General features: G+C 42.4%; 1 protein-coding gene across 1 annotated transcript in view; it reads right to left on the bottom strand.

The window, feature by feature from the left end:
* The window catches only part of HERC2 (HECT and RLD domain containing E3 ubiquitin protein ligase 2), a 3,346,202-nt gene that overhangs the window by 1,492,779 nt on the left and 1,826,209 nt on the right, over positions 1-27,214 (bottom strand). The window lies entirely within an intron of this gene.

Genomic DNA, 27,214 nt, shown 5'->3' with positions numbered 1-27,214 from the left:
TTCTTCACACAGAGAGTGGTAGAAATCTGGAATGCTCTTCCAGAGGCTGTTATAGGGGAAAATATTCTCAGGGATTCAAGAAAATGTTAGATAAGTTCTTGCTCACCCAAAACATATGCAGGTAAGGTAGACTCAAATAGGGCACTGGTCTTTGACCTAAGGGCTGCATGTGAGCAGACTGCTGGGCACAATGGACTACTGTCTGGCCCAGCAGTGGCAATTCTTATGTTGTTATGTTCTTAACTATGCGGTTTGCATATCACATACATAAAAATATTGTTTCCCTCTGATTATCACATATAACATAGACATGTCTAAACAACATTGTTAATTGTTCCTGTTATAATAGGGGTAGAACACAAATTCAATCAATTCAAAATACAAATAAGCTTTAAATCATACATTGATGTGAGAAAAATTCTAAAAGGCGATTATCAATTGAAATATACCTTAGCATAAGAAGGCACTGGCAAATAATTGAGTTTTCAGCATTTTCTAAAAATGTATCCTCCCCATACAAAACTGAAGCATACCAGGCAAGGCATTCCATAGTTCTACGCCAGCCACAGATATCATTGATGCTCCGATCCTAGCATGCATAGTCGATATTCTACCCTCCAAATTTAATTTCATCCCATTTATGTCTCTAAGCTCTCTTCTCGGTTTATAGATCTAAAAGAATTATTGTAAGATCTTTGGGGAAGCATGATACAATGTCTGATGTATAATCACAACAATCTTAAACTGCACTCTTTGTTATATAGGTAACCAATATAGTTTCTTCAACACAGTAGTTATATGGTTTTTGGGAGAGGGGGTTCATGTCTTCTTTTTTTTTTATTGTGAATTTTTCAAAGTGCAATTTGAACAAACAATAGCAATCCCTCTACTGACACAGACTTAAAAAACAGGGGGAAAAAAACCCCCAAAACCAAAAAATGAAAAAAGGGTGAAAAGTCAATTCCCTTACAAATAGAGCAAAACTCATTTTATACAAATTCCATGTCATTAAAATCTAATCTAATCTAATCTAATCTAAACCTTAGGTTTGTATACCGCATCATCTCTACATTCGTAAAGCTCAACACGGTTAACAAGAGTTAGGGTAGAAAGGAACTCCAGTGGAGGGAAGAGGCAAAATGAAGAGAAAATTTAGAGGACTAGATTAATCAGAGAGGGAGGAGGAGTTACATTTTTGAGAATAACCAGGTTTTCAGATGTTTACGGAAGAGTTGGAGGGAGCTCAGATTCCTAAGAGGGGAGGTAAGGTTGTTCCAGAGCTGAGTGATTCTGAAGGGGAGGGAAGAACCTAGTTTTCCTACAAGGGAAACGCCTTTTAGAGAGGGAAAGGAAAGTTTCAGTTTTTGGGTGGATCTGGCGGAATTGGGGTTAGAGGAGTTCCAAGAAAGAGGAATGAAGGGGGGGAGGATACCATGTAGGATCTTGAAAGTGAGGCAGGCACATTTGAAGTGGTCTCTGGAAATTATCTGAAGCCAGTGGAGTTTGGATAAAAGCAGTGAGACGTGGTCAAATTTGCTTTTTGCGAAGATAAGCTTAGCAGCGGTATTCTGAATCCGCAGGAGTCTTTGAAGGTTTTTCTTTGTTAGGCTAAGGTAAATAGAGTTGCAGTACTCCAGTCTGGAAAGGATGGTGGAATGGACAATGACGGCAAAGTGTTTTTGATGGAAACAGGATCTCACTTTTCTTAGCATGTGAAGGCTGAAGAAACATTTTTTTACTAGGGAGTTGAGGTGATTGTTGAAGGAAAGTGTAGAGTCACTGATGACTCCCATAACTTTACTAGAATATTCAAGATGTAGAGTGGGGCCAGAGGACAGTGGGATGGAGGTGGGCAGTTGGTCCAATTTTGGGCCGAGCCAGAGAAGTTTTGTTTTACATTTGTTCAGTTTCATCTGCACAGTTTGGGCCCAGGATTGAAGGTTTGATATACATGAGGATATGTTCGCCGAGAGGATGGTGAGGTTCCAGTCGGTCTCGAGGAGAACAAAGATGTCATTTGCGTAAGTGTAGAGTGTTTCAAGGGGGGAGAGATGGAGGAGTTTAAGGGAAGACATATAAATGTTGAAAAGGATAGGAGAGAGAGGTGAGCCTTGCGGGACTCCACCGATCGGGGTCCAGGGGGAGGAGGAAGTGCCCTTCATTTTGACTATGTAGGATCGGGAGCATAAGAACTTCGAGAACCAGTCAAGGGCTGTGGAGTTTATGCCTATCTCGGTGAGTTGGTAAATAAGAATATCATGATGGACGACATCAAAAGCTGCAGAGAGGTCGAATTGAAGAAGGACGGCGAACGTGTTGCGAGAATGGAGATATTGAACTTTTGAGATTAAGGAGGTCAGAAGGGATTCAGTGCTGAAATTGAGACGGAAGCCGTATTGGTAGGGTTGAAGAATGTTGAATTTCTCAAGGTAGGAAGATAGTTGAGTGGATATGATGGACTCTAGCATCTTGGTAAGAATAGGAATGTTAGCTATTGGACGGTAGCTGGATGGTGAAGAGGGGTCAAACTCGGGTTTTTTCAATAGTGGGGTTAAAGAAATATGGCCCATTTCTGGGGAGAAGAGACCCAAATGGAGGGCGGAATTTATGAGAATGGAAAGAGATGAGATGGCCTGAGGGGGAATGTTCTCATAAAGGTAGGAGGGGAATACAGTTGCAGGATTTCAATTTGAGGCAGAGATTATAGACCAGGGATTCGGAAACAAGTTCGAAGGAAGACCAGGATCTGTCTGCTGGGATAGGGTAGGAGTCTGTTGGGAAAGGGTTGGGGTCAATTGGAATCAGAGATTTGTAGGAGACTGCAGGTGGGAAGGAGCGCCTCAACGTGTAGATCTTATCGTTGAAGAACTTTGCTAGAGAATCGGCTGAGGGGGAGGAGGGAAGTATGGAGTCATTTTTGGAGGTTAAAGAACGCCAGATGTTGAATAATGTACTACTCTGATTGTTGGATTTGGAGATTTTGTCACCGTATAAGTTTTTCCTTGCTTTTTTTATAACAGTATTGTAGATTTTAATGTTGACCCTCCAGGAGAGTTTGTCTATACGGGATTTAGATTTTTTCCATTTTCGTTCCAGAGCACGGCATTTCTGTTTCAGTTCTCTGTGGTATGGGAGGTACCAAGGGGCCTTACGGGCGTAGGAAATGGTTTTAGTGCAGAGAGGGGCGAGGAAATGGAAGGTGGACTCGGAGAGGGCGATCCAGTTTGCCAGTTAAATTCTGGTTCTGCAGGTTTAGAGACGGGGTAAAATTTGTCTAGAAAATTGATCCAGAACAGATTGTTCGAGATTTTTTTACGGAAGGTAATAGAATTTGAGGTGCGGGATGGGGGCCCGAGATGTGACATGAAAATGGGGAGACAGAAGGCCCCTAGGTAGTGGTCGGACCAGGGGACAATTTCCCAGCAAATGTCATCGGTTGAGGTTTTGTGAGTAGTAAGATCTAGAAAGCTGATGAGGTCTAGTGTGTGGCCTTTTTCGTGGGTTGGGGAAAGTGAGGGGGGGAAGCCTAAAGCGGAGAGGAAGCTATTAAATTTGGATGCATCCTTGTTGGTGACCGTCAAGGTGAGATTGATGTTTCCGATGATCAGTAATCTTTGAAATTTGAGGAAAGCGTTTGTTATGGTTTCAAAGACGAGTTCGGAGGAATTGTTCCAAGGGGCAGGTGGGCTGAATAGAAGGATACCCAGAGGATGAGGGTGGAATTCGTCATTGGCTGAGGCTAACATGTATTCTAATGAGGAGTGGCTGCCCTTTTCAAGGAGTTGGACATCGAAGAATGATTTGAAAAGGCCGCCTCCTCTTCGGTTGGATCTGGGAGAGAAGAGGCCTTGGTAGCCGTGGGAACAGAGTTTGTTTTGAGTAATTGGTCATTTTTTGTGATCCAAGACTCTGTGATGAATAGGAATCCGGGGTCAGAATCCTCGAGTAGGTCCTTCAAGATTTGTATCTTATTGCAAGCGGATCTGGCATTGCAATAGAGTGTTGGGACTCGGGTGAGAGAATGTGAGGCAAGGTTGGGGGGAGTTGAAGCGGGGACAGGTTTTAGAGAGGCATGGTTGACTTTGCAAGGATTTTTGTAGGATGTGTGGTGTTTGGGGCAAATCAGCATGAGAATTCTGAGGCCAGGGCAGATATTGCGAGCATTTGTAGAGTTGAGGAGGATGGGGGAAGGGGGTGTCAGGCAGGGGGAGAGTTTGAGAGAAGAGCAGAGAAGGAGAAGAAGGAGCCATGAAGGTGGCTTCATGATGAGAATTGGGGATCTATGGGCTAGATGGCCTGTTTGAGGCGTGTGAGAGTAGGTTAAGGATGGAGGAGCGAATAGGTATTAGCTCAAACGTACTAGGTATCAGCTCAAACAATATTGGACAGATCTAGTAAAGCATTTCTAAATTGGAGTTATTTTGAAAAAGATCTCGTGGAGGGGGGATGAAGATAGTCTGGCTATCAATTTGGTATTCAAATTGGCATAGATTTTTGGATACAATAGGCGTTTAACAAATTATTTAAGAATTGACAACAATTTTCAAATATTAAGAAGACAGCAAGCATTTAACAGATTATAAGATTCAACAGGTATTTAAGATAATTTTTGATTACTTTTGCTTTATGTATTTTTTTTTTTGAGAGCTAGTAAATCGACTTTACAGTTGGATGAGTTCACGATTGTACTTAACAATAAAATATTTCACAATTAGACTTAAACATGGGGAAAGTTTCCCCTGCTGGCTCAGGGGGGAGGGCGGAGTGGTGCTCTTGAGGCCCGCCGGTTAGCGATAGTCCACTTGAAGTAATAGGTAATGTGGGAGAAGAGTATATAGATTCATAAGACAGAGGAGAAAATTAATCATTCTCCCCAATCAACTTAAAACCCTAATACAACATCCAATATACCTGATCAAGTTTCAAATTTATTAAAAATTTGATTGAACACAAATCAGAATTTCTAATGCCAAAGTCATATCTAATTCTAATGACACTAGGGATAGATGGGTAAGCACTACAGACTCCAAAAGGCCAGGTATTAACTCTAATTAATATTTATGCACCTAATCTTGATGACCCACATTTTTTCTCAGACATTGCTGATTTATTATTACAACACCCGAGGTCAGATTGTATAATTGGAGGGATTATAATATGACTTTGCACCCTCTACAGCAGGGGTGCCCAACACGTCGATCGCAATCGACCAGTAGCTCAGGAAGGCAACGCGAGTCGATCGCGGAGCCCATCCCGGGCTCCGTGATAGACTTGTGTTGCCTTCCTGATCTACCGGGCCGATCAGCCTTCCTCTCCAGTGTTCTCTCTAGGGCCTTTTAGCTGGGCGGTCCCAGCTATCATCTGCTGCTGCCGCCGCTGCTGAACATTAAAAAAAACAAAAAAAAAAATGGCTTGGAGATTTCAGCCCGTAGCGAACTTATGCTCCGTGGCTCTAACGTGTGTGTGCCGGCTTCCCTTCTCTTCCCTCAGAAACCGGAAATTATGTCCGGGGGGGGGGGGGGGGAGAAGGGAAGTCGGCAAGCACATGTTGAGAGCCCTGAAGCAAACGTTCGCTATGGGCTAAGGCGGGAGACAGGTTAGTGAAGCATTTGCTCTTCTTGCTGCCGGGTCCTGCCTACTTTCTGTTTCCGCGAAGGCAGGACCCGGCAGCATTTCCCCCAATAGGTCGATCGCAATCTTGGGCCAATCAGCCTTCCTCTCCCCAACGGCAGAATTGACGTCGGGGAGAGGAATGCTGGTCGGCCGAAGCAGGGACAGCTTGGGGCGGCGTCGGCTTTCGGGCCTGTTATTGGTGGTGGTTTGGGTCCTGGTCCCCGATGGCAGTGGCTTGGGGGAGGGCAGGGAGAAAGAAAGAAAAAGGGCAGGCAGGGAGACAGAAGGAAAGAAGAGAAACAGAAAAAAAAGAAAGGGAGGCAGAGAGAAAGAAAGGGCAGGGAAGAGGAAGGAAAAGTTGGGGGAAGGAACGAGGTCTGGAGGAGAGGAAGCATACAGGCTAAAAGAAGGGAAGAAAGATTGGATGCACAGTCAGAAGAAGAAAGTGCAACCAGAGACTCATGAAATCACCAGACAAGGTAGGAAAAATGATTTTATTTTAAATTTAGTGATCAAAATGTGTCTGAATTTATATCTGCTGTCTATATTTTACACTAAAGTCCCCTTTTACTAAACCACAATAGTTTTTTAGCGCAGGGAGCCTATGAGCGTCGAGAGCAGCGCTGGGCATTCAGCGCAGCTCCCTGCGCTCTAAAAACTGCTATTTTTGTATGGTTGTTACTGAGGTGATAGTGCATAGAGTCATCTGCTTTGACCTCTTTGAAAAACCCTGGAATAGGAATGATAATTAACATTTTCTATGCGTACAGTGTGCGTTGTGTTTTTTTTTTTTATTTTATTGTTGGTAGATCATTTTGACTTGGTCATTTTAAAAGTAGCTCGCAAGCCCAAAAAGTGTGGGCACCCCTGCTCTACAGGATAGATGTTTCCTCTGCTCAATTCAGGAAAACCAAAGCATGGTCTCTGCTGCATGACATTATAGAACAATTTAAGCTAGTGGATCCATGGCAGATTTTTCACCCTAAAGAAAAAAAAATACATTTTATTCGAACCCTCACAACTCAAACTCACACATTGATTTCTTTTTGGTCAGCAGCCGATTATTAAGCAAGATTAAATCAGCAGATAGTAAAGAAATATTAGTTTCTGATCATGCGGCAATATCATTGTCTATACCAGGGGTAGGCAATTCCGATCCTCGAGAGCCGGAGCCAGGTCAGGTTTTCAGGATATCCACAATGAATATTTATGAGATGGATTTGCATGCACTGCCTCCTTGAGATGCAAATCTATCTCATGCATATTTATTGTGGATATCCTGAAAACCTGACCTGGCTCTGGCTCTCGAGGACCGGAATTGCCTATCCCTGGTCTATACAATGTGAACATTCAACCAATCCTCCTCCCAATTGGAGATTTTAATTCATCCCTTATTTCAGATCTTGAATTCATCAAATATATGGAAAAGGCAATATTGGAGTATCTAGAATTTAATAGTCCCACTGACACTAAATGGCACTGCTTCTGGGATGCATTTAAAGCCTATTCCCAAGGAATGATTATTTCTTTCACTCACACCAAACACAAAACGGCTAAAACAAAATTACTAGAATTGGAACAAATTAAAAAACTGGAAGAAGAATATCAAGCAAACAAAACTAACATAAATAAGTTAGTGAAATTACAAAAATTTAGATTGCAATATAATGTAATGTAATGTAATTTATTTCTTATATACCGCTACATCCGTTAGGTTCTAAGCGGTTTGAAGAAAATATACATTAAGATTATAAATGAGAAGTAAGAAGGTACTTAAAAATTCCCTTACTGTCCCGAAGGCTCACAATCTAACTAAAGTACCTGGAAATTAATAAAGAAGAGAAAATAAAGATGGTTGAAAAAAGAAAAATTCTATGTGAACTTATAGGATGGAAATTAAACTGACAGTGAAGAACTGTATGAAAAATACATATGGAATGCAGTTAGAGAGGGTAGGTTACAATCTATTGATGGTATTTGTTTAATTGGAAGGTGTTAAGGTGGGTAATTTGGGGGAAGGTTATCTGAAGGTAGGTGAATCTTCTGGAGGTAAAAGAGGAGGGGTTAAGATATTTGGATGAATTTTTTGAAAAGCAGGGTTTTGATTTCTTTTCTGAATGTTTTGAGGTTGTCTGATATTGTCATAAGATTGGAGATGGAATGGTTGATTTTTGCTGCTTGTGTTGCCAGTACAATAGCTGCTAATTCTGTTTTTTTTATGAGGTCCTTAACATATTATGCAGAAAGAAACAAAAGTGGTCATCTCCTAGCATCATATCTGAAAACAAAAACTGATAGGAAGCTAATCTCCTCAATCCAGACTGCTAATGGGTATTTTCTCATCAAGGCATATTATGAATCTTTATACTCCTCTGAGGCTAGTGGGGATGACAAGCAATATCACTTCTTGGATAAATTACCGCATACTATTTTAAATAAGGATGATAATGATTTGTTAAAAGGTGATTTCACTTTAGAGGAAATTACTACCGCTTTAAAATGTATGGCACCAAACAAAGCATCAGGACCAGATGGGATCACAATAGAATTTTAAAAGACCTTTCAAAATTTACTTGCTCTGATTTTACTTCAATATTTTAATCATTTGTATAGCATATTTGTATAGCATATTAGAACCTTCCATCATAGTGATCCCCAAGCCAGGGAAGTATCCTCAAATAATACAAAATTATAGACCCCTTTCCTTAATAAATGCTGATGCCAAACTTTACGCCAAAATCATTGCAAGTAGACTACAAAAGACTCTCCCCAGAATAATTAATCCTGATCAAAGTGGGTTCATGCATGGCAGATACTCCCATAATAACACTAGAACTTCTGCAGATATTATTGCTCTGTCCTTGTCCACCTCACAACAACTTCTGCAATAGGCATAAACGCTGAAAAAGCCTTTGATAGGGTGGAATGGCCCTATCTATTTGGCACCGTCCAGTGGTTTGGTTTTTTTGAAAGAAATGATAAATAAGATCAAAGTGCTTTATAAATTTCCCTTCACTAGACTTTATATCAATGGTCATCACTCGCAAACATTTTTCCCAACTAGAGGCACTAGACAAGGGTGTCCGCTATCCCCACTTTTCTTCAATATTGCCCTAGAACCATTGTTAATTGCAATCAGAAATAATCCGTTGATTAAAGGCTTTGAATATGATGACCACACGATCAAACTATCAGCTTATACTGACGACGTTCTGCTTTACACTACCCCAGATTCTATACCTCATCTGCTAGAGACCACAGATGAATACTCATAAATTTCTGGGTATAAACTAAATCAGAGCAAGACAGAACTCATGGCTTTGAATTGTGCAGCTATATTACCTGAAATAAAACAATTTGGCTTTACATGGACAAACCATGGACTAAAATATTTAGGAGTTTTCTTTGCCCCCACAATTGACAAATCTTAGAATATATTTTAAACACTGTCTTTTTTTTAACTTGAAATTTTATTGAGTTTTACTGAAATACAAAAAGGAAAAATGTGTACAAGGGTCATAAGAACAATCAAGGACAATATCAAAGAAATCAGGGATTAATGATAATAGATAATATAATAGACAAATATAGTGCAAAATATAGACAGCAGATATAAATTCTCAAAACTGACAGGTTTTGATCACTAAATTGAAAATAAAATCATTTTTCCTACCTTTGCTGTCTGGTGATTTCATGAGTCTCTGGTTGTGTTTCCTTCTTACTCTGTATCCTTTCTTTCATTTCTTTCTGCACTCAGGCCCAACAATTGTCCCTTTCTATTCACTCCTCCTTCCTTCCTATGTCCTTTGTGCCCTCAATGCCTCCTTCCCATGTCCATAGTGCCCCAGTGCCTCTGTCCTGTGTCCCTAGTGACCCGTGCCTCCTTCCCATATCCCTAGTGCCCTCAATGACTCCTTCCCATGTCCATAGTGCCCCCAAAGCCTCCTTCCCATGTCCAGAGTGCCTCCAGTGTCTGTCCTGTGTCCCTAGTGCCCCCAGTGTCTCCTTCCCATGTTCCCAATGCCTCTGTCCTGTGTCCCTAGTGCCCCGTGCCTCCTTCCCATGTCCCTAGTGCCATCAATGACTCCTTCCCATGTCCATAGTGCCCTCAGTGCCTGTCCTGTGTCCTTAGTGCCCTCAGTGCCTCCTTCCTATGTCTTCTCTTGCCTTTGTCCCTTCCCGGAAGCCAGCCTGCCTGCCTACTTCCTTCCCTCTTTCCAGTGCCTAATTCAACCCCCCCCACCCGCAGATTCAACCCCCCCCCCCCCCGCGGATTCATCACCCACCCCCACGGATTCAACACCCCCACCACCTGCAGATTCAACCCCCCTGCGGATTCCCCCCTGTCTGCCCGTCCGCCCACCCGCCCATGGACCGCCAGTGCCTGCCTGTCTGCCTCACTACCGCGCCGATTGAAATGCTGGGCCGCCACCGCTGCTTCTTGGCTTCTTCCCGACGTCAATTTTGACGTCGGAGAAGAAGTTCAGGCCAGTCAGGCAGTGTTGGCTGGCTCCGAACTTCCTCTCTGACGTCAATATTGACGTCGGGAAGAAGCCAAGAAGCAGCGGTGACGGCCCAGCATTTCAATCGGTGCAGCAGGGAGGGAAAGTGATTGGCCGTCCTAGTGTCCCTGCGCACAGCTTCGGGATGCTGTCCCTGAAAACGGGACATTTTGGTTGTCCCGAAGCGGTGGGTCGGGAAAACGGGACGGTCGGCCCGAAAACGGGACTGTCCCGTTGAAAACGGGACGTATGGTCAACTTATGCAATACTGACATTTTAGACTGGATTTTTGAAGTAAAGGTGCAGCTGAAGGAAAATAGTTTTGCATGGAAGATGTTCCACAGGAAAAGGAAAGATTCACTTTTCAAAGGTTCTACTCTTCTTAAAGCTACTTCACCCCTCTTGGCAGGTTTTTCACTTTGAGCAGGGTCAAATATATTGGCTAATAGAAAGCAAGCTTAGGTAGCTTATTTACTAACTAGTCCAACAGAGGCATGTATTCTGGTAGATTGCCATGGCTGTTCATAACCCAGCAGTGAGAAATGGTGGGGTGTCCTCTGTAGGAGCAGCAAAATATTAGACCCTGGTCTGATGCTTCCTGAATCAGAGCCTGAAACTCAAGGTATCTAATGAAGGACACATTGGTTTTGCAGGGCTTCTACAACCTGTCTTAGAGACTCCCAAGCACTCTGGTTTTCTGAATGTGCAAAACATATATTAGCATACACCAGTAGATGCTAAATGGTCAGCTGCACTCTGGAAATGCCGAATTGTCCCTTTCTTCCGGGCTTGCAAGTGTACAGCTGGATGCCTCCGGCCGCTCCTGCAACCCTTGCACAGGCAACCAGAACACCGTACCTCGAGCTGGCTACTTGCATTTGCTTCCTCCTCTATGTGCTACTCTGACCTTCGTCTCTTCCACCTCCAGATATGGGGGGCTGGGGTGCTCTACAAATTAGTTCAATATTCCTCTCACAAAACCTTTCTTCCCGGCCCAGCTCCTCAACGGAGCCTTACAGTTGGCAGCAGCTGCTCGAGACATGTGGTAGGCCGTACTCCAGGTGGGGCCTCTTTCCCGCAGTCCGTCGCGAGCGGCTCCACATGCACCTGAAGGTGGAGGCTGGCTTGCCCGGCGCTTCTGTAGTTGCTGCTGGCCTGTTGTGGCGTTGGGGAACAGAGAGAATGCAAAGGCAACGTGAGTCTATCGCGGAGCCCGGGATGGGCTCCGCAATCAATTCGCATTACCTTTGCGATCGACTGGTCGATCGCGATCAACCTTTTGGGCACCCCTGCATTAGAACATCTGGTTGAATATTCCTGGAGGATAAATCTATATAGTTCTTTGTAAGACAGTGCCTTAATTGGATCCAAGTGACCAGGAACATTATACATTGTCATTATTTCATTGAATGTCATCCATGTATCATTTTTAATTAGATGATGTAAGTTCCATATGCCTTTCATTTGCCAAATTTTCCAGTTAATAGTATTACCTTGGATTTTAATATTTTCATTTTACCATATAGAAACAGTGTTAGTTGCATTCCATTTCACTGGTACTAACTTATCAAGAGTTAGTATAGCTTTACTAGTGGATACAATAATCAAATTTAAGCTCTCTTTCTTATTAGAGTAAATTTGTGTATTATAACATGTTTGCTCCACAAATATGTTGTTCCAGTAATAGCTACACCAATGACTCCTCAGCAGGAGGAGGGGGAAACCATAGAGTAGCTTGTCTCGTCAGAAAGACTACATGATAGCTGTGGAAATCAGGAAAATTAACTCCTCCTTTTTTCCTTAGCCGCTTTAAGTTTCTTCAATACAATACGCAGTTGCTTACTGCGCCAAAAAAATCCTGCTAACAGTTTTTCCATTTCATAATAGATATCCAATTTGAATAACACGGAAAACATATTTAAAATGTAATTAACTTTAGGTACAATCATCATCTTTATTGTTTTTTTATCTCCCCCACCATGAGATGTTGAGAGAAGACCATTTATTAGTCAATTCTTTGACAGTGTTTGAGGGGGGGTGTCCAAGCTCTAGACAAGATGGAAGCCTGAACTCTGCTCTCCTCCTTTACTTCAATTTATTTCAAACCCGGACTAATCATATCCATCAAAAAACATATTTTTTCTGCAATCCAGATAAAGGAAAATGTCAGTATCAAAACCATGTAAAATTGATATAGCTACTAGCTCTCCTGCTGGTATGAAAAGAACCAAACCGGATCCACCAACTCCTGAAAAACTTTCACCTAAAAAGAAAGCCACTACTGCAAGTGATATTGTACTGGATGAACTTTGTGCCCTCAGGGAATTGACAACTAAACACTTTGATGCTACCAGTGAATTAAAAGATGATCTGGCTGAGATTAATACTTCACTATCCAACTTTCAGCTGCGCATTGAAAAGCTTGAAGCACGTGCTGACACTGCTGCACTGGAATCACCACAATCTCAGAGCCTTATGGACAAACGTTTCAAAAAGCTGGAACAAGACCTGGAAGATCTGGTTAACCGCAGTCGTAGAAATAATTTGAGAATTATTGGCTTAAAGGAAGGAATTGAGGGGTCTGACATGACTGCTTTTCTGCAGAAATGATTACCTAAAGTGGAAGGTCACTTGGACACACAAAGTTCATCCAGAGACGTGAAGAAAGTACAAGAGATTTATTACGGTATACCGGACTCTAGTGCAGTTAATAGTCTGCCTACTAGAGTGTCAGAAACAGGAAATACACGGACTTTTATGCCCTTTTCGCAAACTAATATATGCAAAAACTACAATTTTCATTTGTTACTTCTATAACTTTTCTACAATTATTATTGGTCCTAAGCTCACACTAGCAGGTCACTTATCTAACTCTTACAGTTCTAAATGTTAAATGTACAGAAGGGCAGTGTACATCATGGCTCAAACTCTTATCTATTTAGCTTACAATGTGGTAAGGCAGGGACATACATTTTAGGCAGATGAAGTCAATAGATTGTACACTGTTTTCAGCTATGTAGGCCAGAACAATATTTTAAACAACAGTTAACCATTACATGACCCTACAAAATTACTACAGCTTGAGCCTGAAAATGACATTGATATTGAACGCTCTCACAGAGTTCCCTCCAGAATGGCACAAAATCAATCTTCCCCACGCCCAATTGTTGTTAGATTTCTCTGCTTTCAACAAGCTTTGCATATACTCACTGCAGCTAGAGAACACACTGGATTGATCATCGATGGAAGAAAGATTTTTATTGTCCCTGATCTGGCTCAAACTACTGCCAGAAAAATAAAGTCCTTTCTGGCTATGAGACCCAGATTAAAATCAATATGTCCAATATGGTCTGCAATACCCAGCAAGAATGATTGTTACTATATACAATGCTACCAAAGTCTTTGACTCACCTGATTTACTCTAAGAGTATCTGGATCAAATTCAGTCCAAAGGAATGGGAACCTGACTGTCTTGCCCTCGTTCACTGGTGCCTGTCCGGTATCACTGTTAGACTCAGCTACAGTTCAAAATTCAACTTTCTTCACTGGTTTTGACTTTTCCCCTTATTGGGATATCTGTGTTCACTTTTGCAAATGCTGAATTCTTGTTCACTTGTTTGGTTTTACAGCATTTTACAGTTTCTGATTGTTTATATCTATTACATGTGCTTTCACCACCATTTTGAATTGCCTTCTTCTCCCTCCTGCTTTCTGTTTCTCTTCCTCTCTCGATATGACTCCATTTTATTTCACTGATTTTCTCCTACAATGAGGTTTTTACCATTATTTTTTCTTTTTACTTTATCTGATGAACCCTAACAAATGAATATTTGAACCTTTTATTGCTTGCTTTTCTTCCTTTTTCTTCTTCCTGGATTTTTGTGGCATTTCCCTTCATATACTCCCCTCCCTCTCCCTGTGCATATTTCTTTATCTTCTTTTTATGCCTCAATGTACTACTTGGTGTTTGTGTTGCTGTGTCTCCTGTATTTTGTGGCAGACTATGTTGTCGTTGCACCCTGATTCTTGATGTTTCTTTCCCTTTATTATTTGTTCTTCCCCTCTCTGTGCTCAGTGCTTGCTTTCCTCTGAGTCTTACTGGGTTTTTTTTCAAGCTGTTTTGCCTATGCCTGCACTCTACCTTGGAGATTCTTCTTTTTTGATATGCACTATAGCATATTTCATATGGCATGTTTCTCAGACTCTTTCCTGCCACATAAATTGATTATGATTTCAATATTTGTTTTCTAATTCATCTGCTTGCTTCTCTTTTTGCTGTTCGCACTGGTGCATTATGTGTGATTTATCTTTTCTCCTCTTCTGTTTGTTCCTTTCTTTTCTCTTTTATTATCTGAAACTTAAACTTGAAATTGTGACTTGAAGAAGTTGATGTAGAAACCCAAGTTCTGAAGGAATATGGTGTGATTCATCACCAGAATTACCTCGTGACAAGAAGGGTCTTTGATGAGCCAGTCATCTAGAAAAGGGAAGACTTGGAGACCCTGAGACCTCAAGGCCACTGCCACCACCACTAGGCACTTTGTAAAGACTCTGGGAGAGGATGTGAGGTCGAAAGGCAGAACCTTGTATTGGTAGTGGTGATGGGCCACTTGAAACCTGAGATATTTTCTGGAAGCCGGGTGAATTGGGATATGAGTGTAGGCTTCCTTGAGATCAAGAGAGCATAGCCAATTTTTGTGAGCCAAGAGGGGATATAGAGTAGCTAGAGATAACATGCAAAACTTCTCCCTGACTAGGAATTTGTTGAGAGCTCTGAGATCTAAAATTGGTCAAAGACCTCCAGTCTTCTTCGTGACCACAAACTATCGGGAGTAAAATCCCTGGTTTTGTTGATCCAGAGGAACTTCTTCTATGGCATTGAGTAGAAGGGAATTAATTTCCTGAAGAAGAGAGGAGTGATGAGGGTTGAAAGCAGACTGTCTTGGAGGATGATCCAGAGGGATGGTGATGAAATGTAGAGAATAACCCTCCCAAACAATTTGTAGAAGTCACAGATCGGAGGTGATGAGCTTCTAACGATGAAAATAGAATTGAAGACAACCTCCGATTGGCTGAGGTTGAGGATGAAGTGGGATTGCAACTATGCTCTCGAACAGTTGGTCAAAAAGACTGATTTGACTTAGCAGGGGCAGTCGGCTGAGCATTAAGGGGCACTGCTGCTTCTGTTTTTTCTGTTGAGGCCTCGCTGGAGCAGATGACTTAGCTGAAAAACGCCTCTGGTGAGAAGAAGGCCGAAAAGATCTCGATGTAGAAGGCTTGACCAAGGTATCCCATCGAGTCTCATGAGCAGTAAGCTTTTGAGTCGCAATATCTATAGAGTCCCCAAAGAGCTCATCACCCAAACAAGGGATATTGGCTAGTCTGTCCTGAAGGTTAACGTCCATGTCAGAGAGTCAGACACGGCCACAGAAGTAGAGGAGGCTATGAAAGTGAGCTCAAAAGTATCATAAGCTAAGCAAACCAGCTATTTCCTCAACTAAGTGACAGTGCTGACAAGGTGCTGGAAACCTTATAGTTTATGGGAAGGAATATATTTTTGGTACCCAGGACATTGTTTAATGAGATGTTTCAAATAACAAGAAAAATAGAAATTGTAGTTAATGAATTTTGGTATAACCATCAGCCAAATCTGTCCATAGTACAACCCTCTCTTCCTGGAAGGACTGACACAAACTTTTGATGGAGTGAATTTCTTTAAGATGGACTCCATGACTAGTGACTGATGAGGAAGTTGAGATTTATCAAATCCTAGAATGGAGCAGCAGCCAGTCTTTTCTGAGGCATGGAAGAGCCCTCCGCCCCTTTCATCGCATCAGGTGCCAGGACTTTTCAAGATTTCCTCCCTTCTCTCACTTGTGACATGAGCAGCAGCCAGAACTTTTTCAAGGTGTGGGAGAGCCCTCCAACCCTTTCTTTGTGTCAGGCAACAACACCTTTCATGATCTTCTCCCTTCTCTCACTTTCAATCTGAGCGGCTGCCAATACTTTTCTGAGATGTGGGAGAGCCCTTTGCCCCTCTCATCATATTAGGCATCAGGACTTTCAATAGTCTCATGCTTTTTTTTTTTAGAATTATCTTTATTAGCAATTGCAAAGGGAACATACAGCCAGTATTAAGAAAGCATTGAAAAATACAACAGCCAGAGAAAACAACAAGTGAAAACCATAACAGCAGTTGATTCATAGTACCCTTTGGCTGGATGCCCAACAACACAATTAAGTTTTAAGTAGCAAAACCCCCCAAGCAAACACACACAAACCCCAAACACCTGATTCAAGTCTCAACAATCATACAACAAACAGTCTGCATTCATACCCCCAAACAACCTAACACACAAGTGCAACCACCTAAGTGCAGCCACACAGGGGGCGAAAAAAGAGAGAATGGCAGCCACTCCAATAAGAGTCAAAGCATGGGTTCTGCAACTGGACATAAAGTTAAGGCCCGCTTCCATAAAGCTTGATAACACCGATGGGCAAAGTTCCCAGACTGAGGGTGGCGCTGGAGTTCATAACGCCCTACCTCAGTGAAACGAGCAATCCACTACAGGAAAGAGGCCACTGAGTCAGCCACCCAATGGTGCAACAAGATCTTTTTTGCCACCAAGACAGCCATGTAAAGAACCATGCGCTGGGGTAGCGTAAGCCCTCCCTCAATCAAATCGCATTCATCTCCCAAAAACAGGAAACCATAGCTCCATGGTACAACACGCTGAACAAGGCGCTCCAAAAATGGAAGAACTTGCAGCCATAAGGCGGAAGAAGGGCATTCCAAGAAATGATGAGTAAGGGTACCTAAAGAGCAATTACATTTAGTGCAAACCGCTCCCTCCCAAATGCCCATGTGAGCCCCCTGTGCCCTGGAGATATAAGCTCAATGCAGAATTTTAAACTGCACTTCCCGAAAATCCGTGAAGCCCCCCAAGGCTTGCATATTGGCAAAAAGATCAAGAAAGGCCCTGTGGTCAAGTTAATATCAAGTTCAGATTGCCAATGGGAAGCCAGCCGATAAATGGAGCCCAGATCCAAAGCATTCTTCAGAAGCTGATACCAGGTGGATAATTTATTGAAAGCAGGAGGCACCTGAAAGAACTGAACATCCAAGGGACCACAGAGCCAAGCAGCCCCCCATTTGCGACCAAGGGACAAGTAGTAATGCCGAGCTTGAAGTTAAGTCCAGAAGTGAGTCTGGGGCAGGTGCCAGTGAGATTGAAGTTGGGCAAAAGTAGGAAACTGACCACCCCCCAAGGTGATGAAATCCTAAAGGGATCTACATCCCCTCTGCTCCCACTGTTGAAACCAAGAATGACCCACTCCCGGTGGTAAATCGACATTCCCATACAGTTGCAACAAGAGGGAAGCTTCCGGAGTTTTTCCTTGCCGCCAACGCCACCACCGCCATGCACGTCACAGGGGTAGAAGAAACGCAAACTTGAGCCCCCCCCTGAGATAACTGACAGTGGAGTGTGAAGAAGGGACAGGACCGAATGGGGAAACACCATGAGTCCACCCATCCCTGGGGAAAAAATTTATAACCCGACCAACCTTCATGGATAAACCAAACCAGAGCAGCTACGTTATAATGACGAAGATCAGGAAGATTCAAACCGCCCCTAGATTTATCCAAAGCCAAAGTGGCAAAGCTAATCCGGGTTCGTTTATGACGTCAAATGAAGGAGGAGATGATAGATCGAAACAGGCGCACATCCTTATCAGTAACCCAAAGGGATAGGATCTGCAAAGAATAAGGATTTGGGGGAGAAGTACCATCTTAGACAAAGCCACTCGACCCCAGACTCCCAACAGAAGGTCTCTCCATTTATCATACAAACGCTGGATCTCATCCAGATGGCGTCGCACATTATATTGGTACAGAAGCTTGAGATTGGGGCTTAAATACACAGCAAGGTAACGCATCGGCCCCCGTACCGGTGGTATCTCTAGGCACATATGCCCAGCCTCCAACGTAGTGGACTGCAATGGGAGAAGGTCAGATTTATCGCAATTAACTTGCAGGCCAGAAATGTCCCCAAAGGAACAAACAAGAGCTAGGGCACGCCCCAGATCCTGGCGGGGTTGGTCCAGATAAAGGAGAATATCATCAGCAAATAGATTAATGCGGCTCTCCTGCTCCCCAAGGCGGATACCCTGAAGATCCGGATCTCTGTGAATCTTAGCGGCCAAGGGTTCGATAGCTAACACGAAGAGCAGCGGAGACAATGGGCAGCCCTGTCGCGTCCCCCTACCCAAGGTAAACGGAGCAGTGAACTGACCATTTACTAAAAGTCGTGCTTGCGGTCGGATATATAAGCTACATATCCAGTGATGAATAGGGCCCGCAATGCCAAACTGATACAAAACCCAGAAAAGATATTGCCAGGAGATGTTATCAAATGCCTTCTCCATGTCCAGGCCAACAATAGCTGATGTTCCCTCCAGTCCACGTCTGGAATGAAGGGCCATCAAAGCGCGAGCTAGATTCATTGAGGCATATCTGCCCGGCACAAAACCGGCCTGGTCTTCATGGATTAAGAGTGGCAAAAATGCATTCAATTGGTTCACCAAGATCGCGGCAAGGAGCTTAGCATCCTGATTAAGAAGAGAAATGGGCCGATAGGATCCCACCTGGGCCGGGTCCTTGCCTGGTTTAGGCAATAGCACAACGTGGGCCAGATTAAATGCCTCTGTCAAAACAGGAGAGACTTGATCTGACAAGATCTTATAGTATTCAGAGCCAAACTCATCAGGTCCAGGTGCTTTAGTTAACTTGAGCTTCTTAATACCTACCTGCACCTCCCCAGGACTAATAGGGACATTCAATTGCTCCAACTGAGCAACCATCAACCTAGGAAGCGTGAGCCCCTTAAAGAAAGCATCTCTATCGGAGTCCGAGAACGGGCGATTCGCATACAGATTCATAAAAGTGAACAAATTGTTGTTGGATCTGCTGCTCTTAGGTGAAACGATTACCTTTCATGTCCTGAATAGACAAAATAACCTGGCGCTTGCGTGGAGGTCGGACCAGGTTGGCCAACAGTCTCCCCGTCTTGCCCCCCCAGGAATACAATTTGTACCGTTGAAAATAAATATCTAAAGAGGCCCTCTGCGTTAAAATGGTGTCAATCTGTCGCTGTACAGTGAGCAGGCAAAGTTTATCATCCACGGACAGGGAAGTACAATGTTGCACCCGCAATTGGCGAAGCTCCCCCGATAAAGCCAATAAATCAGCATCTAGTTTCTTCCACTTATGAGAAAGGTAAGTAATAATGAACCCCCGCAGAACCGCCTTGGAGGCCTCCCAGAACAGCACTGGGTGGACATCTTCAGTATTATTATGAGAACTATACGCCAACCATTGCTCCCGAAGATATTTATGAAATTCAAGATCTCTATAGAGGTAACACAGAAATTTCCAATGGCATTCCCTCGACTCAGGTGTAAACTGAAGTTCCAGGACAACTGGTGAGTGATCCGATAGAGGAACCTCCTCAATGTCTATCCCAGACATCCTGGGGAGCAGAGAGGGTGAGACCAACAGATAGTCCAACCGAGCATATACATTGTGTGGGTGGGAGTAAAAAGTGTAGGTGCGTTCCGTTGGGTGCAACATCCTCCAGGTGTCCAATAACTGCAAATGGCTTAGCAAAAAAATTTACCCCCTTTGCTCCATGGTCCCGTGCCCTCGCCTTCGCCGGGTTACAGACCAAGGCAGGATCTACAGTGATGTTAAAATCCCTTCCCACCAGTGGCTGGTAATCTGGATACATGGCTATCTTGGCAAGCAGAGATGAAAAAAAATTATGATTACACACATTATACCTGTCAAAATCCTTTAACATCTCAGTTTTCACTTAAAAAAGCGCTCTAAAACATTCTCAGCAGCAGAGCCAGCTCAAGGGATTGTGATGCCCTGAGCCAGTTCTTGTACCAGTGCCCACCCTTTGCCCACAATTCAGTACCATTCTTTCTACTCCCTCCCCCCTGCTGTGATACAGTATATTCTCTTCTCTGCTTTCATATGCTAGAAAACACTGGCAGCAGCAGTGATTCATACATGCTACTTGCGCCTAGCACAGAGCATTCTTTCTGCTGTGTCCCACACCACTGAAAACAAAATTGTAGCAGAGGGGACAAGAAGGGAAAAAAGGGGGACAAAAAGGGAACTAATATCATCCATCTGTGTTACAATATCCCCCAATGGTGCCCTAATACCAGCAATACCTGCTATTCTTTGAGTTCTTCTTCGAGTTTTGAACTACGAAGCTAATATACCTCCAGCCTTATTACCACCCGCATAATATTTCACAAACCTTCTAAATATAAAGGCTTCAGATTCCTCAGAGCAAATGGTATTATAACGATATTTTAAACGTAGTAAGTTAGAATATACTCTAGGATCATTAGTGAGAGCATGTTGTTTTTTCTAATTCTTTAATCTAAATATCCAAATCATGCCTTAATTTAAAAATAATCTTTTGTTGTTTAGAAACATAATTCATAATGAATCCTCGAAGACCAGCCTTCATAGCATCGAACTGAGTAATGGCTGACATAGCAACATCATCATTAAGAATCAAAAATTCAGCAATAAAATTTTCAACCTCAGCAATGAAATTATCATTTAGCAAGAGTGAGGTATTATAGCGCCATCTGGAATGGAGCACAGAGGTAAAATCACCATGAAGCACCACACTGAAAGATACATGGTCAGAAACTAATACATTATAAATCTGAGCAGATACCACACGAGACATTAACTGTTTAGAAAGCAAAAAATAATTTATACACAAATAAGATGAATGGGGGCAGAAAAACAAGTATATTTCTTTCCAGTGGTATTCAATAAACGCCACCGATCAACTACACAAAGTTCTTCCATAATACAGCATTGAGTAGAGCAAGATGACGAAGGAGATAACTTATGACAAGAGGACCTATCTAGACAAGGGTCCAGGCAGATATTGAAATCTCCACCTACCAATAGTGGTATAGTATCAACAAGATCAGGGAGAAAGAAAACATCCTTTAAAAATCCGGGATCATCCCTGTTCGGTGCATACATAGAGAGAACATTCAATAAAGTGCCATTAGGTGACAAATGAACCCAAACCCATCTGCCCTTCACATCAGATTTATGTTGTAAAACGGTGAGATTAATACTGCAATACCACCATGCTTGCCAAAAGAAGGCACAAAAAAGCATTGCCCTACCCAATCTGTGCACAATTTCAGGAATTTCACCTGGCTTAAGCGTGTTTCCTGTAAGTACAATACTAGGTTTCAAGGATTTTAAATAATTTAGTATTTTTTTTCCTTTTGATCAATGACAACCAGAGCCCAACATAAAGAAAAAAACTGAAAAGCAACGTATACAATACAAAAAAACAGCAGGACAATGCTCTGAAGTATCGCTGTAAAAAAAAAAACAACAAATATCAAACTGAACATCCAGTAAATTAAAACAATAAGGGAAACAAAAACCACTCCAAAGAGCATAAGGCAACTGCCTCTGTGGGGTGAATAAAAGGCGTGGAGCGGGGCCCAAAAGACTCCCACAGGGCCGTGGCATATAATATAATACGTCTAAGCATAAATCATGCATCAAGAAAAAGAAAAGGTATACTGTAAAAACAGCACATGTTCACACAATGACAAAAGTGAATCAGAGATTAGTGAAATACAAAAGTAGCGTACTGATACCAAAAAATAAAGCAGAAACTGCTTTCAGGGAGGAAGAGAAGCTTGCACTTCCATGTCATGATGATGAAGGTAAGTCTTAAGATCTTCTGGAGAATCAACATTTTTTGTAACATTATTCATAGTAACATAGTAGATGACGGCAGATAAAGACCCAAATGATCCATCCAGTCTGCCCAACCTGATTCAATTTAATTTTTTTAAATTTTTTCTTCTTAGCTATTTCTGGACAAGAATCCAAAGCTTTATCCTGCACTGTGCTTGGGTTCCAACTACCGAAATCTCTGTTAAGACTTACTCCAACCCATCTATACCCTCCCAGCCATTGAAGCCCTCCACAACCCATCCTCCACCAAATGGCCATATACAGACACAGACCGTGCAAGTCTGCCCAGTACTGGCCTTAGTTCAATATTTAATATTATTTTCTGATTCTAAATCCTCTATGTTCATCCCACGCTTCTTTGAACTCAGTTACAGTTTTACTCTCCACCACCTCTCTCGGGAGAGCATTCCAGGCATCCACTACCCTCTCCGTAAAGTAGAATTTCTTAACATTGCCTTTGACTCTACCAACCCTCAACCTCAAATTATGTCCTCTGGTTTTACCATTTTCCTTTCTCTGAAAAAGATTTTGTTCTACGTTAATACCCTTCAAGTATTTGAACGTCTGAATCATATCTCCCCTGTCTCTCCTTTCCTCTAGGGTATACATATTCATGGCTTCCAGTCTCTCCTTATACGTCTTCTGGCGCAAGCCTCCTATCATTTTCGTCGCCCTCCTCTGGACCGCCTCAAGTCTTCTTACGTCCTTCGCCAGATACGGTCTCCAAAATTGAACACAATACTCCAAGTGGGGCCTTACCAATGACCTGTACAGGGGCATCAACACCTTCTTCCTTCTACTGACTATGCCTCTCTTTATACAGCCAACCATCCTTCTGGCAGCAGCCACTGCCTTATCACACTGTTTTTTCACCTTTAGATCTTCGGACACTATCACCCCAAGGTCCCTCTCCCCGTCCATGCATATCAACTTCTCTCCTCCCAGCATATATGGTTCCTTCCTATTATTAATCCCCAAATGCATTACTCTGCATTTCTTTGCATTGAATTTTAGTTGCCATTCCTCTAACTTTTGCAGATCCTTTTTCATATTTTCCACTCCATCTTCGGTGTCTACTCTGTTACAAATATTGGTATCATCTGCAAAAAGGCACACTTTTCCTTCTAACCCTTCAGCAATGTCACTCACAAACATATTGAACAGGATTGGCCACAGCACCGAACCCTGAGGGACTCCACTACTGACCTTTCCTTCTTTCGAGCGACTTCCATTAACCACCACCCTCTGGCATCTGTCCGACAGCCAGTTTATAACCCAGTTCACCACTTTGGGTCCTAACTTCAGCCCTTCAAGTTTGTTCAACAGCCTCCTATGAGGAACTGTATCAAAAGCTTTGCTGAAATTCAAGTAAATTACATCTAGCATATGTCCTCGATCCAGCTCTCTGGTCACCCAATCAAAAAATTCAATCAGGTTCGTTTGGCACGATTTACCTTTTGTAAAGCCATGTTGCCTCGGATCCTGTAACCCATTAGATTCAAGGAAGTACACTATCCTTTCTTTCAGCAAAACTTCCATTTTTATTCCAACAACTGAAGTGAGGCTCACTTGCCTGTAGTTTCCTGCTTTATTCCTGTGACCACTTTTATGAATAGGGACCACATCCGCTCTCTTCCAATCCCCAGGAATCACTCCCGTCTCCAGAGATTTGTTGAACAAGTCTTTAATAGGTCTCGCCAGAACCTCTCTGAGCTCCCTTAGTATCCTGGGATGGATCCCGTCTGGTCCCATCGCTTTGTTCACCTTCAGTTTTTCAAGTTGCTCATAAACACCCTCCTCCGTGAACGGCGCAGAATCTACTCCATTTTCTCGTGTAACTTTGCTAGACAATCTCGGTCCTTGTCCAGGATTTTGTTCTGTGAACACAGAACAGAAGCAATTTGTTTAGCACATTCGCTTTCTCCTCATCACTTTCCACATATTGGTTCCCAGCATCTTTTAGCCTAGCAATTCCATTTTTCATCTTCCTCCTTTCACTAATATATCTGAAAAAAATTTTGACTCTCTTTTTTACATTTTTAGCCATTTGTTCTTCCGCCTGTGCTTTCGCCAGACGTAATCTCTCTCTTGGCTTCTTTCAGTTTCACCCTGTAGTCCTTTCTGCTCTCCTCTTCTTGGTTTTTTTTATATTTCACGAACGCCAATTCTTTCGCCTTTATTTTCTCAGCCACTAGGTTGGAGAGACCATATTGGCTTCCTTTTTCTCTTGATGTTTTTATTGATTTTCATTCACATAAAGGTCCGTAGCCATTTTTATTGCTCCTTTCAACTTAAACCACTGTCTTTCCCACTTCTCTATGTCCTCCCATCCTAACAACTCTTTCTTCAGGTACTCTACCATAGCATTAAAGTCCGTACGTTTGAAATCTAGGACTTTAAGTATCGTGCGACCGCTCTCCACTTTAGCCGTTATATCAAACCAAATCGTTTGATGATTGCTACTTCCCAGGTGAGCACCCACTCGAACATTAGAGATACTCTCTCTATTTGTGAGGACCAGATCCAATATTGCTTTTTCCCTTGTGGGTTCCGTCACCATTTGTCTGAGCAGAGCCTCTTGAAAGGCATCCACAATCTCCCTACTTCTTCTGATTCTGCAGATGGAACATTCCAGTCCGGATCCGGCAGGTTGAAATCTCCCGACAACAGAACCTCCTCTTTCCTTCCAAACTTTTGGATATCCACAATCAGATCCTTATCAATTTGCTGTGATTGAGCCTGAGGTCTGTAGACTACACCACATAGATAGAAGTTCCATCTTCTCTTTTCAGAGCAATCCATATCGCTTCTTCCTCTCACCCAGGTCCCTTGCATTTCGGTCGCTTGGATATATTGATCTTTACATAGAGAGCTACTCCTCCACCTTTTTGACCATCTCTATTCTTCCTAAAAAGATTATATCCCGGTATGTTTGCATCCCATCCATGTGATTCACTGAACCATGTCTCTGTGATAGCGACAATATCTAGATCTGCCTCTAACATCAGGGCTTGCAGATCATGAACTTTGTTGCTTAGACTGCAAGCATTTGTGGTCATCGCTTTCCAGCTATTTTTCAGTGATAATCTCCTTTTTCGTACAGATTTTTGTTTCGTTTCACTTTCTGTTGCAATAATAAGAAATGAGTTGCTGATATTGCTTATGTTGCAGTCTTTATGACTATCACATCTTTTCTTTTGCCGGGGGTGGTCTCTATAATTGTCCTTCGTACATATACCACCCCTACCTTCTAGTTTACATGCCTAGAAAAATATTGTCTAAATTTCTCTGCAAGGTTTCTTTTTCCTGTTGTAGTAATATGTAGCCCATCAGTGCAATATAGCTTCTTGTCCTTCCATGTATTTCCCCATCCTCCTATGTACCTGAAGCCTTCTTGATGACACCAGGCTTTGAGCCATCTATTAAAGTCCTCTGTGTTTTTCACTCTTTGCTCTCCCTTTCCATATGCAGGCAGTATTTAAGAAAAAGCTAAAGTCTTTACAAAAGGTTTCACTTCCTCATCAAGCTCCCGGTGCTGCAAGTGTGGAGTTGTTGACCAGGTCATTTGTTCCCAGATGGATAACAACATCAGTGTTAAAATCCTTAGTTTCTTCCTTAATTATAGTCTGTATTTGCCTGGAACTCCTGGTAGCTGAGGATCCTGGAAGACATTTCACTATTTTGGTCTCCTCGCCTTGTGTTCCAAGGTTAATGCCTCTGATGATGGAATCCCCCAACAGTAATAGTTTTCTGTTTTTGGCCTTTTTATTTGTGCTTAGGGTGCGTTTGCTCTCTTGAGTTACCTTCATTGGTTCCAGTCCCACCTCCCTTCTGTTTTCTTGAGTATCGCAGTGCACTAGTGGAGCGAAGTAATTCTGTAGAGGTAATATTTGTGAAGGTGGATGTTTCTGTGTTACATGTTGCAGTCTTTCTGAGCCTACTATGACCCATTTATTCCTGGGCTGTTTTATTCTTTGAGGTAGAGGTGGTAAGTTGGTATGATTTTGTGGAGTGATGAAAGCTGCTTTAATTGTATTCAATTCCTGTTTAAGTTTGCAGAGCTCCTCCTTAATACTAGCAAGTTTAAGACAGATGGGGCAAGCCTTAAGCCTCCAAATAGTATGTCTTGGAATTAAAGAACCACAGTGATTGCATAGAATAAAGGTCATCTTGATTGGTTGTGAAGTGACTTGATTTGAGTAGTCCTGATTATTTGGGTCTCTATATATGAAAAGTGGTCCCTGAGGTTGGTGGGACTATAAATATTACCCTTATTCCTATGAAGGGAAAGAGAAAGAGGAAATACGATTTAACAAAAGAAAGACAAGGGTTTATTTTTTTGTGCTTTTTTTTTTTTTTTTAAGTAAGAAACAGGGAGGAGAAGAGAAATTAAGCAAATATAATGCTGAAAACCAGTGAAAAAAGCAGAATATGAAATTTTGAGCAACTTATCTTATTGAAGTTCACAGGGCAGCCTTGTTCAGCACTGTCCCAAAGATAATGCAGTTAACCTTAGAAGAAAAACAGAGCCCCTCCCTTCTCCACCTAATCAGCAGACACAATGGCTAAAAACTAGTAAGTCAGAAATATAGGCTCTATACCACCTAAAACACAGTATTTTAAACAAAAATGCAGGTTCTATAACAAATCAGTGGCTACCCTAAAACACAGAATTTATAACAGGATTTTCCCTATTCAAAGTACTACACATCCGAGCCGGATAATACAATCCATATTGCAAATTCAATTTCTTCAAGTCTGGTCATAAGGCAAGGAATTGCTTTCCTTTAAATGCAGTAGCCTTCGCGAAATCCGGCAGGATAATAATTTTTGAATCCTTCCATTTCAGCGGTGCCTTGGCTTTAATAGCATTCAAAATCGCTAGCACCTGCTGATAGTGCAATAATTTCAAGAGCATGGGCCTCGGATATTTCAATGAAGAAGACGATCTTCCCACCAGCGCTCAATGGGCCCGCTCAATTTCCATCGGCAGATCAAAATGCAAATGTGGGAGTTCTGGAAGAAATCAGGATCACTCGCTTCTGCCATTTCTGGTATCCCCAAAATTCTAATATTGTTATGGTGACTGTGGTTCGCTAGGTCTTCATATTCCTGTTGTAATTTCAGAAGCATTTTTATATGTGCTTCATAAGCTTTAGATTTTGCTTCAAGCGCAACCATGCAGGAATCCAAGCTCTCGATCTTTTGACATAGAGCGTGCAATTGTTCTGATTGAGAGTCAACCACAGCTTGCAAATCTTTAATGGCAATATGA

Source organism: Geotrypetes seraphini, chromosome 6 (genome assembly GCF_902459505.1).
Source record: "Geotrypetes seraphini chromosome 6, aGeoSer1.1, whole genome shotgun sequence".
In the NCBI taxonomy this organism is placed as follows: domain Eukaryota; kingdom Metazoa; phylum Chordata; class Amphibia; order Gymnophiona; family Dermophiidae; genus Geotrypetes; species Geotrypetes seraphini.
Note: the sequence above shows the minus strand (reverse complement) of the source record. Positions and strands in the feature narration are given on the sequence as shown.